We start from the raw sequence: 12,361 nt of genomic DNA, 5'->3' as shown, positions 1-12,361 counted from the left end.
CCCCCAGAACCTCTCATAAAAAAAACACTAAAATTCTTACATATTTGCAGAACCCGATATATGTAAGCACGAGCGGTCGCGCAGAGATAGTTTTTTCCCGTTAACAAAATATAGTTTAAAATTAGTTACAACAGCTAAAACAGATAAATGTTCCTGCAGCATGATTAGCTGCCAAAAAAATTGCTGACAAGTTCAATGTGACAATGACAATTCCGAGAATTAATAAAAGACAAGTACATAGAATAAACGTACAAACTAATAATCCTGAAGAATATTTTCGCATATCGGTTTTTATTCCATACTTAGACTCTTTTATAAGTCAATTAAAATCTAAATTTCTTAATCATATTGATATTTTGTCTTTTCGACGAGAATTCTACAAAAGAAGAATTCAAAAAATTAGCTGTATTTTATGAAGAAGATTTAAATGGTAATAATTCAATAATAGAAGAGTTCCAACTGTGGCAAAGGAAACTTAAAAAATTGGAAATAATACCAAAAAATTCAATTGATGCACTGAAGTTGTGTAATGCAGACATATATCCAGGAGTTAATAAGTTATTTCAAATTTTGTCTACGCTTCCTATATCTACGGCTTCAAACGAACGGACTTTTTCATCACTAAAACGAATTAAAACATATCTACGAAATACAATATCTGAGGTAATAAAATATTATTAAGACATTTTAATTTTAAAACTAATATTTGTGGTTGTTTTGTTTTAGAAAAGACTTAACGGATTGGGCTATGTTAAATATTCACAGGGATGTTGAAATCACTGTTGATGAAGTGATAGAGGAGTTGGCAAAAAAATCTAGACGACTGGAATTTATTTTATAACAATACTTTTCATATGTAGTGCTAAATACAATATATATTTATAATATTACATAAGACTTAGACTATACTATTACATATTTTGTTCAACTTCCTCCAAAAACTTCATAAGGACGTAACTATTACAAGATATAGTTTATATTAATTATGTATAAACTGAGGACCCCCCCCCCAGAAAAATTTGAAAATACGCCACTGTGTATTATTTAGGATATCATTTGGTAATAACTTTATCAAATTAAGCTCTTCGTACAGTTCATCTCCATTGACATGAACCTTAATTAATTTGGCCAGGTCGAGTAAATCTGTTAGTTTATTCACTTAATTTCAAACACGAAAACATTTTAAATGGAGAATTTTCATAATCAAACCATTTTTCAGGTATTCCAATCCAATCCTTTTTATAATTTTATAATTACTTTGAAAATACCGGCTTTTTATAGGTCAATACCGGCAACCGGCTTTTTAAGTCTAAATATGTGAAATACCGACCGGGCCGGGAAAGTACCGGCCGGTTGGCAACCCTACTAGAGACCCACCCAATATTTTATCAAACCCATAAAAAAAATGTATACGTGTTATACTATAGCTATAGTGAATAATAGTCTTGAAATTTTACTTTAGTGATTAATTGGAAGAATTTAAATAAGTATACTGTCATAAAATAAATATGGCCCTCTTTCTTTGAAAATTAGCTAAAAATTAAATAATTAAATACCGACATATTTTTAGTGGCTAAATGAAAAATAATATTCAATGTAGCGTTCTTGCATTTTATAGATCTACTTTTTCACCATCTATTCGAAAGTAGTTATAAATCAAAATTGATGAATTTTTAATTTTGCCAGTCTTTTTCGAGAGGTGCGAATTTTGTTACGTACATTCACCTACTATTATAGTACCTACCTATACTTTATACTCTATATATTATGTAAACACGAACGTCTCGTAATGGGAATATGGGATATTGGGATGCCAAGAATTATATTATCCGTCTACGATTAGTGGAATTATTTTAAGACTAACAAGTTATAAAAAAATATTACAGTACCTAAATGCAAATTTTCCGTTTAAATGGGATAGGTAACAAATATTTTTTTTCGTAAGATCTAAATAAAGATTGCATGTACGCGATAATATTAATAATAAGTTATGTTGGTAATAACAAAAAAAGGTTATTTCATCATGTCGCGTACCTATAGACAAATTACAACAACGTTAAGTACTTAAGTCGTGTCCCGACAATTATATAATATTATATTCAACGTTAGATATAAGTATACATGCCGTCTCATTGATGTGCGTATTTTTTTTATATATTATTATAGTGCGTAATTACATTGTTATTGTATTTTTTTCTACCATTATATTATACAATATACCTACGTGTACGAGGTACCTACCACGGTTTTTATTGTTATCATATACTGTTAAATGTGTACTTAATGAAGCCAGTGGAGTGTAGGTAAACGAAACCATAATACCTACACAATATAATATATTAGAGGTAGAAACATGGGGTGGTTTAGATACCATTTCAAAATTAAATGTCTAGTTTATTAGATAGTTTTTAAAAATATGTAATACGCATATTATTAGTCTGTAACAACTATACCACCTACCTAGGCACCTACATATAATTTTTTAAGTGAATGCTTATATTTATTTTATCATTTTTTAAGCTATATATATATAATTCATATGGAGACTTTGGAGTATATGCCACTTGCATGCATGTTTTGTGCCCAGAAACTATTTTTTCGTTCTTAAATCTACCATAGGTACTGTCGTATCTACAGACTACAGCAATATTCAGTTGACGTATTCTTCCGAGTTTAATAGACCGCTGTCAATACATTCCCATCTCCCAAAAAAACACTTTTATTGTCTAAATTATTTCACAGTGATCAATAATCATGTATACAATATGCAGATTAATTACCTATACATATATACAGTATACTGTAGGTATACATAGTACCTACTACCTACAATAAGTGAATGCCTAGATGTGAATTGTATCTTAGGTTTTTAAACTTACAATCACAATAAAATACTCGATTTTTCTGTTGACTGTATAGAAATTTAATTTAATTTTAATACAATGTATATTGTATTTTATTATTAACCATTAATAATAAACATAAGCACATAACTAAACCCAATATACATAACTAATATTTTCAAGGACTTATCTAAATAAAAATAATTTGATTTAACTACCTTTTAAAATAAAAACTATCGAATTAATTAAATCAGTGATTTTAAGTACCTAGTTGATAAGTTCCAACTTACCTGTTATTTTGTTAATCAAAATTGAAACCAAAAAACGTGTATTTACAGTCAAAACTAGGAAAACATAAATAAACATACATAGGTATCTACATTTTTTTCTCACGTTTAATTATTAATAAAATAGCCCATAAATCATAATCCACATAGAACGAAAGAAACATTAGCATGCCAGCTGTAAAAATGCTATTTATTTTTTTTTACTTGGTGATGTTAAAATATTTATCACATAGTTTGTTTGGTTCCGGTATAAACAAATATAATGCACATGTTAAGTCACAGTCAATAAACACCGATCGATTTATTTTCTTGTATACCTATAGGTATAGGTACCTGCCTATGTAATTTTGTCCAAAACTCTTCCGTACGACCATGATAACACGAACTGCATGAATACAAATATGTGTAGGTACACGATGATATACTATACCCTTGCAAATATTATGTTTATAAGAAAAGAATATAAGATTATACAACACTACCTATGACTATGATTTTCAATAAAAACGGTAATTTATATTGTATCTCTATTTATTATTTACATGATACAGTTTCTGATTCATCGAGTACCTACCTATCCTTCCTAACATGACTCTAATACGATGAGTCATTTATGAGTAGGTATGTTAGTATATAGGTACCTACCTATTATTGAGTACTGTAAGGAGTTGGTATATTACACAAAAGATTTTACTGAATAGTACATTTCATTGATCTATCAATCCTCACTGAATAACAACCATTAACAAATTAAAATATGTACCTATTTAATACCTTGCCAATCATATTATATACCATTATTGGTTATAGCTGTCAACACACGTGTATGATTTATTGATTTCCAAAAAAAAAACTCTAAATGTATTGCTAAGGATTCACTATTTTTCAAATTGAATTTGTTGACTAGTAACAAATTAACATTTTCTTTACTATTAGGTATTTATTAATCTAGAAATCATAATTTTTTAATAAGTAAAAATAACCTTAAGGCCAAAACGTTGAACACATTGAAAATTCAAACATCTTAATTATATTTACCTACCTACTAAAAAAAATTATCTTCTTACCATAAATAAATTCTGCCTCAATAAACATACTTGTAAAGCTTTCACACATTTAACCATATTTAATTATTTGTTCAAAAAGTGATTTTTGTTTCACGTCCAAATGTATAAGTTATTATATTTTTGTTTAAATTAACTAAAATGTTGAAAGTTGTATTGCTGCTGCTAACCTTGTGATATTTCCTCCAGTTAAAAATTCATGTCAAAAAAATGTTTTTATCTTTTTTCAACAAATTAGAATATTGTATACTTGCAATGGAGATATTCTAAAATACAATTTAAAAGTAAACTACAACTATCATTTAAAGTAGGTACCTATGTAATTTTTTTTTGTTGTCTCTTGAAAATATTTATTTGCGTAAATTTAGTTTTTACATCAAATAATTATTTTTGAAAATTGAGTTTGTTCATTGTAAATTAATATACCGCTGAAACAGAACGACTAAATACTCATTTAAAAACAATGCATTTAATATTATACATAGATGGTATTTATTTTTGAACATTCAGTAAAATAAATAATACCCCTTTTATGCTACTTACAATGGCACACCCAGGTAGGGGGCTTTGGGGCTTCAGCCTTTTTTTATTTAAATATACATTACAGCATTACGTTACAAATATAGTAGACGTTAGATACCTACAGTGGCGTGGCCAAGAACTTTGTATGGGGCCCCTGGTTAAATCTCACAATAAAATACAAAAAATACAAATACAATATGTCTTTTATTTACACTTTTTATTTTTTTTATTAGTCTTGATAAAATCCTAAGGTCAACACGGGGGGGGGGGCTTTAGCCCCCTTTGCCCTCTGGCTACGCTACTGGATACCTACACATAAATAGTTCAATTAGTACGTGATAAGGACGTACGTATACGTAAGTGTACAAATTGTTTACTTGTGTGTAAGCTCCTTCCAAACAAAAATCCTGGGTGCGCGCCTGGCTGTTTATATAACATCAAAGTAAATCTCCTTAACCTAACTATAACTGTTGAACTTACCTAGATATTTGTACTTACTACCTAATTGTTACTAATGTTAACATTTGTATTATATATTATAGTTAAATACTTATTAGAGTTAAGATTATTTTTTATATACTATCGAAAATATTTTAAAACGCATATTATTAGTTATTACATAAATACACGAACAAATTTAAATAGCTGTTTAAATCCAAAACTATATTATATTAAAAAAATCTATTAATTTTGAATTATTATTTATATTTCTCTGAGCTAAAACAGGTCAATGATTATATCCTAAAATCTTCTTGTGAGGCGAGTTAATATACTTTTATTTTATAGAAAAACTGTAAACAGAAACCATAAAACCACATGCTATACTATTATACTAAAGTCCAAATGCATGTTTAAGGTGGGAGTAAAGTGAAAGAATCGTTAGTCGTTATAGATGTTACCGTTAGCCGGTTAACGCAAACGTACCACTGCAGTATCGCGACCGAACCACCGGTAGGTAGACGTGCGGTTGGTGTACCTTAAATTTATCGATTTATGAACGATTTAATTAATTATAATTTAATATTGAAACAAAGTGAACTTCATAATATTTGTCGATAAGTAACCATATACATATATTGATAGTGTTAAATAATTGTGTTTAAAGTATTTAGTTCACTATAATATAAGATTTTAGCAATCATGACTTCGTTTCCCGGTGCTTAAATTGGAAGATTCATTAAAAAGGTAAATGTTTTTAAAAACTAATGGTTATTCATAGAGTGATTGGTGATTAATGATTATACTGACAATTTAAAGACTATGTACTATAAAACGATAGTTACTAATTTACTTAATTTTATTTATTTTAATCGTATGCTTAACCTTGAGTATACTTAAGAATTTTGAATTGATTATAGAAAACTTTTTTTAAACTTATATTGATTCCTTTAAGACTAAAAATTAAATGTCTCGTGAATAGTCAATACTTTTTATTTAAAATAATCAAAATAGCTCACTAATATCAGTGGCACAACCATGGTGATGAGGGAGGGGTATTGTGAACTTTAGTAACCCTCCCTGGAATGATTTTTTCATTTCTAACTATCAATTTTCAAGGCAAACAATACAATATCATATAAGTATATTGTAATCGTAGACGAATGACGATTGCAGATATATAAATATATTTGACATTTCAATTTTATATTTTTTTGACTAAATGGTATGATACTTCACATACAAGTAGATATAACCCACGGTTTGCCGGCTGATAACTGATAATAAATTTCAAAAATAAGTTAAAATAATTAGGGCACCACACCCGCATCTATTATGCATTTGAATCTGTCCTAGTTCTGGTAGTTCAGCAGCTTACATTTTTTTATGTGAGTTGTTATAGTAAATTTACTTAATATTTTTAAATTTAAAGGCAATAGCATATTGATTTAGTTGTCTCTAATATTTTTTTTTTGATTTTTCAATGTCCAAACGAGTTATATGACCGTTTTTTTAAAAAGTAATTGAGCAAACTTATAACTCTCTTTAAACTTAAAAAATCCAAAAAATCATTTGAAAAAACAGAGGTAAGTACATTATTTATTATTATGTTATTACCTTTACATTTGATGATGGGTAATTAATTCACACAAGTTTTAAAAGTAACCAAACTACGACTCTAAACGGTCTAAACCTAAACTCTATGAACATAAACTTACCGTATATAAAAACTATCTAGTAAAATGGAGACAACAAATGCGTGGCATCAATTTAAAATTATAAGTAATTTGCTTAACTTTTTATTATTTAATACATTGTAATTTGTATGTAGAAATTATTTATTTATGATATGGATTTTTTTTAGAATAAAATGTACGCCCGAATCGTTCTTCTTTTATTACCCATTTTGGTATAATTAGGTAGTTATTAAAGGTATATTCAAATTAATTTATGTGATTATTAAGCAGGTGATAAGAAAAAAATACTGTTAGAAACAAAGTAGAGGCACTGGCCAGAATACTGGGAATTCGTGTTGAGAAATCGCCTCGATTTTAGCGCAAGTCAGTGTTGGAAAACCATAGTAATATAAATTTAAAAATGATCACTGCATTATCGACACTAATCATAAGTCATTGCATTAATACAATTATTTTTAAAAATTGTTAAAATATCAAGTCTTTTTTGGACTATTTTTTTTTAATTACAGCAAATCATTTCGCTTGATATTTTTTTGCATTTTTACTATAAGAAAATTATAAAACTAATCTATTAAAATAGAATAAGAATTTTAAAATTTAAAATCTTTCAGAGTCAGAAGATGTTTTCATACATTTTCCTTCCATGTAAATATGTAATGCATTATATACTAATTAATTTCTCACGGCTATATAATTTAATAATTTTCTCGCTAATTGAAAACAACCAAATATTCAAAAACATTTACATTACCTAAATATTAATATTTCTTACTTCTATAATTAGGTACCTACCTAATACCAGTATGGGTACTACCTACCCATTATTATTCCTTATAGTTTTTAATGTTTGATAAGACTACCTATAATATATTATTTGTTTCACTGAACTAATAATTTATTTTTTGTTTAAACCACGAAATATGTACAGTTAGACAATCAGATCATAATTTAACTGTACTAAAATTGATTAAACTTATATAGTTGTATAGCAAATTAAATACCAAGTCTAAAATATTATTTTATTAATTATTATTATTATTTAGTTATCTACCATAATATATTATAAGCTGTGTTATTTGAACTATGTTAAATAAAGCAAAATAATTGTCTCGGTGAATATTTTTTTCCAGTCGATACGGTTGCCAATTAATAGCTGATGATTAAATCAACTATGGGAAAGATATTTTTTTTTATATACGAAAGCAATCTTAAATTACATTAAACTCTCTTAGTATATATATTGTTTACAATACAACTAAATCGATGTCACTATTTTAATGTAATTAGAAAATAAATCAGCAGTGAGAGCATGAACTAAAAAAAAAAACACAACAAACTTATTTTCGTATTGATAGGTAGTTGTTTAAATGTATAAAGATATACAATGTATAAATATAATATCTATGTATAACAATAATATTTAGTTGTTTCAACAAATAAAAATTATAATAAAACTGAGAACAGATAAATCATTTTCCAATATACGATGTAATATATCACTTAATATGTAGTCTCTATAGTTAAAGTGCCGGATCTAGGATATTTGTCACCATACGCAATAATACAAACCCCCTAACAATAAAAAATATTTTTAATGTTTTTATATCAAAAAATTATGTACGTAAACATAGAATGTTTTATTATAAATATTCGTCACTCTCTTCATATATACCTACAAAGTACAAACACAATTTGATGTTGATGGATTAGGATTAAGACCTGATGAATCTGAAATATTACAAATGTTGAAAGATTACAATTTTATGAGAGATAATTTATAAAAATGTAAAAATATTAATTTGGGAAAAAGAGAAAATATATTAATGATAAAAGATAACGGAAAATCGTAGTTACATATTTTGTAAAAAAGTCAAAAACTGTGATATTTATAGCCCTCAAAATTTACTGTTGGTACAACTGCTTGTTTAAAAATGTTAAAACGGTCGTATAAAATTGCCGTTAAAATTTTCTTTTTTTTAAATTCTGTACTGTCGATACATATATTCATTAATAAATCTCGAATACAACGCAATCAGATATACATATACTAAGAAAACAAGAATAAAATATTATGTAAAAGTATATCAGTATTTAAGTTTTGTACATAACAAATTAAAAATACTTATGTTTCATTTCTTTTTTTTGAAAAGTTATTTAATATTTTTGTTAATGTCTGTATGTTCTTTTAATTTTTTTCGTTTCAAATTTTCAGCACTACTATGTTTTTTTTTTGTACATTATTACGAATACTTTGACTGAGTTTGACGTCACCGACTGTGGAAGTGTCAGCACTAGTAGATAGGTTCCTACTTCCTACAGGTACCTGTAGAAATATGTAATGACTTTAATGATTAATAATTATTTTAATTTCTTTCAAACACTTAATACAGATAGTGTCCCGCGAGGATTTACTCATTGCGATATCTCATAGATAATAAATATATCATAAATCTGTTTTTGTATTAGACTCATATAGACAAAGACTACACATATTTTATTTTTAATTTAATTACATTGTTTTCGAAAAAAGTTAAAAAAGTTATTTTTTATTTTTGAAACAATTGAAAATAGCCATTTTATAGAGTTTATTTTTGTCAACATTTTGACTTTTCAACATTTTATTTTATTAAATCTCGTGGTTTTTAATAATCTTTTTAAGTTTATAGGTAAAACGGCAAAAAACCGGTTTTTGTCCGGGCGGCTAGTTCTGCTCTAGGGCTAATGGGTTTATCTTCACGGGACACCCTGTATATAAGTATTTACTTTGAGGATTTTTTTTCGATTACCTACGTGTATCATAACTATATAATATTAGTAGTTAGTACTGTCAAAATATCATAATATACAATTTATTGAAATCATCAAATTTAAAAAGGTTTTTATAATTGTTTGGTTGGATTTGTTAAGTATTACATTTTGTATTATAATTAGTTATTACTAAAATATGTTATTATCAAAAATAACAATCACTAAGAAAAATGTATTAAGTTCATCAAGGAAATTTCTAATTAAAACATATTATCTTATTTTTACAGTATGTCCATTATTGTATGTACCTATGTATTTGATTTTAATTCATATTTTCTGGTATATTGAAGGATTATGAAATTTTTTGTGGTGAATGTCCGCGAAAATAATATTGGAATACACTATACCATTGGCGCAATTTGGTTTTTTTTTAAATAATAAGTCGTATATTAAATAATATAATTAGGAGGCTTAGCCCCTCTTAGTGTTTTTAAGCCCCGCTAAGTTTTTAAATATATTCATTCTTAAATCGACCAAATATAAAAATTATGCGGGTCTGTATTGATTTTATAAATTTATCCCCCCCCCCCCCCCAAATCAATTGACAAATTACGCTTATGCACTATACACTATACAGTTTGTTCTATATACACGGTTATATAATATGAATATAGTTAAATTAAAACAAAATTATTTTTAATCTATCGATTTTGTATCTACTTATACCTACTTACTAATTAATAATTATCAATTATAACAGTTGTCCGACATTAAATTGTGAAGCACTGAAGCCCATCCGACGCGGTGGTTCCTTATGTTACATACGTTTCACTGCCTCCCGTCTTATACTAGGTTGAGATCGAGACTGGTTTGTAAAACTCTCCCCACGTTAACCTAACGCGGCTAACCTCGATTTTTCGCGTGTTAGTTTCAATTATGGAATAAGATGAAAATAAAGCATCATCATAAACGCATTATTACTGTCATGGCTGTACACCAAGGAAAACATCAAATGGCATATAATAGTTCCATTTATTATACACGAATACACGATACCTATCTATAAGTACTAAGTAGGCAAGTAGGCTCATCGGATAAACATCAACCGACGTTTATTATTTTTGTATTAGATATATCAATGATAAAATATACCACATCAGACCCCTTTGTATTTTTTTAGAAATGCAACGAACCACGAAGGTCGCGTTTCCTATACGTGTCAACCCGATTATTTCCTATTGTCTAATTTGTACACATTGCTGTAGAACATTACTCAAATGTGTGAAATTGCTGTCTTCATATTGTTTATGTACGATGTATTAATTTGGCTAACAATTAACATGTGTACTGCAGGTGATGAAATAAGCGATAGGGTTGAGGCTAATATTTAAATCTGCGTTGACTGGAGTTAAAATCTCGATAATGAAAGATATGCGAAATAAATATTATTTTGTTGTTATTTTTATAATAAACAAAATTGAACTAAATAAAAAAAAAGAATTAATTATTAATTATTTTACAATTAGATAATTCAAGTTATATATATATATTTTTATAAACAGTGATCATTGATAAATTAATTAGGTGAAGCTAGCTCAAATAATACAGATAATAAAATAAGTTTTTTATGTATTTTTAAACTTTCGTTATGTTTTGAATAATTATAAAGTATTATTTTATAAGTTAATAACTTAAACAAAATTAATTAGTACTATATTAACTAAATACTTGGTAAATACGAAATTCATAGCTATCATAGTATCATCACAATTCACAATACAATCGAGTAGGTACCTAGTTTACTATAAACGTTAAAATCGTTGACTATAAAACGAATGGCTGGTAAGACAAATAGTATTCAATTTAAACGTATAGTCCATATAATAGGTATGATAGGTATATCCATATACCTATCTATACGACTATACATATATACTATATTATCGTATACCTCAGATGATGACCCTATATTATTATATGTACCTACGTGCCGCATGGCTACATCTTATATCGTGTAAAAATATTAAATAATAAATATAATATATAGTACCTAATTGTACCAGTACAATGCATGATTATTTGTCAGAACTTATGTCCAAAATTGTGGAACTAGAAAAAATCGTTATTACTGCGAAGGAATTCTCGGTCCATTGACATTATCAAAGTGCACGCAGACTACAGAGTCCGATATAAAAATGTAAATATAAATATGTACTACAAATGTACGATATTATATTATATAGACAGGTATATAAAAACTATATAATATACAATAATATAATAGTAAAGAACGAATTACTGTCATACAAATGTTAACCGAAGTTTTTCGCCTGTTAACTATAGTTTTAGAATTCAGAATGTTAAAGCCTAAAAAAAAAATCGTCACGTACGACTATTATAAACGTATTAACCATTACAAAATCATCTACGCATGCAGTGCATTGTCCCCATTGCAAATAGTTATACCTATATCAAATATACACCAATAGATGTAATATCACCTACAATGTATACACATACATATTATACGTATTACCTATATATTTAGTACATTGAGTATTCAATGTGCGTTTCAAAGTTTGTCAGTGGCACGCGCGAAGGGAGATGCATATTATGATATTATATACCTATCGGACGAAAGTACCTACCTACGACTGTTATACACTACATTATAAAATATTATATTATGCAGTTGATGTTACAGCCGCAGCTAATATGCCTACTAAAATATTATGTTCGTCGTCATAATATATTATTGGGTC

The 12,361-nt window shown here is 27.4% G+C and overlaps 1 protein-coding gene across 1 annotated transcript in view; it reads left to right on the top strand.

The window, feature by feature from the left end:
* The first annotated feature begins 5,635 nt into the window (after positions 1-5,635).
* Positions 5,636-12,361, top strand: part of LOC100159027 — a 302,306-nt gene continuing 295,580 nt past the window's right edge. The window contains exon 1 of the mRNA XM_001951204.5: positions 5,636-5,901. The gene's annotated coding sequence lies outside the window, so the exon portion shown is untranslated. The remainder of the gene's footprint in view (positions 5,902-12,361) is intronic.

Source organism: Acyrthosiphon pisum, chromosome A1, assembly GCF_005508785.2.
Source record: "Acyrthosiphon pisum isolate AL4f chromosome A1, pea_aphid_22Mar2018_4r6ur, whole genome shotgun sequence".
Taxonomy (NCBI): domain Eukaryota; kingdom Metazoa; phylum Arthropoda; class Insecta; order Hemiptera; family Aphididae; genus Acyrthosiphon; species Acyrthosiphon pisum.
Note: the sequence above shows the minus strand (reverse complement) of the source record. Positions and strands in the feature narration are given on the sequence as shown.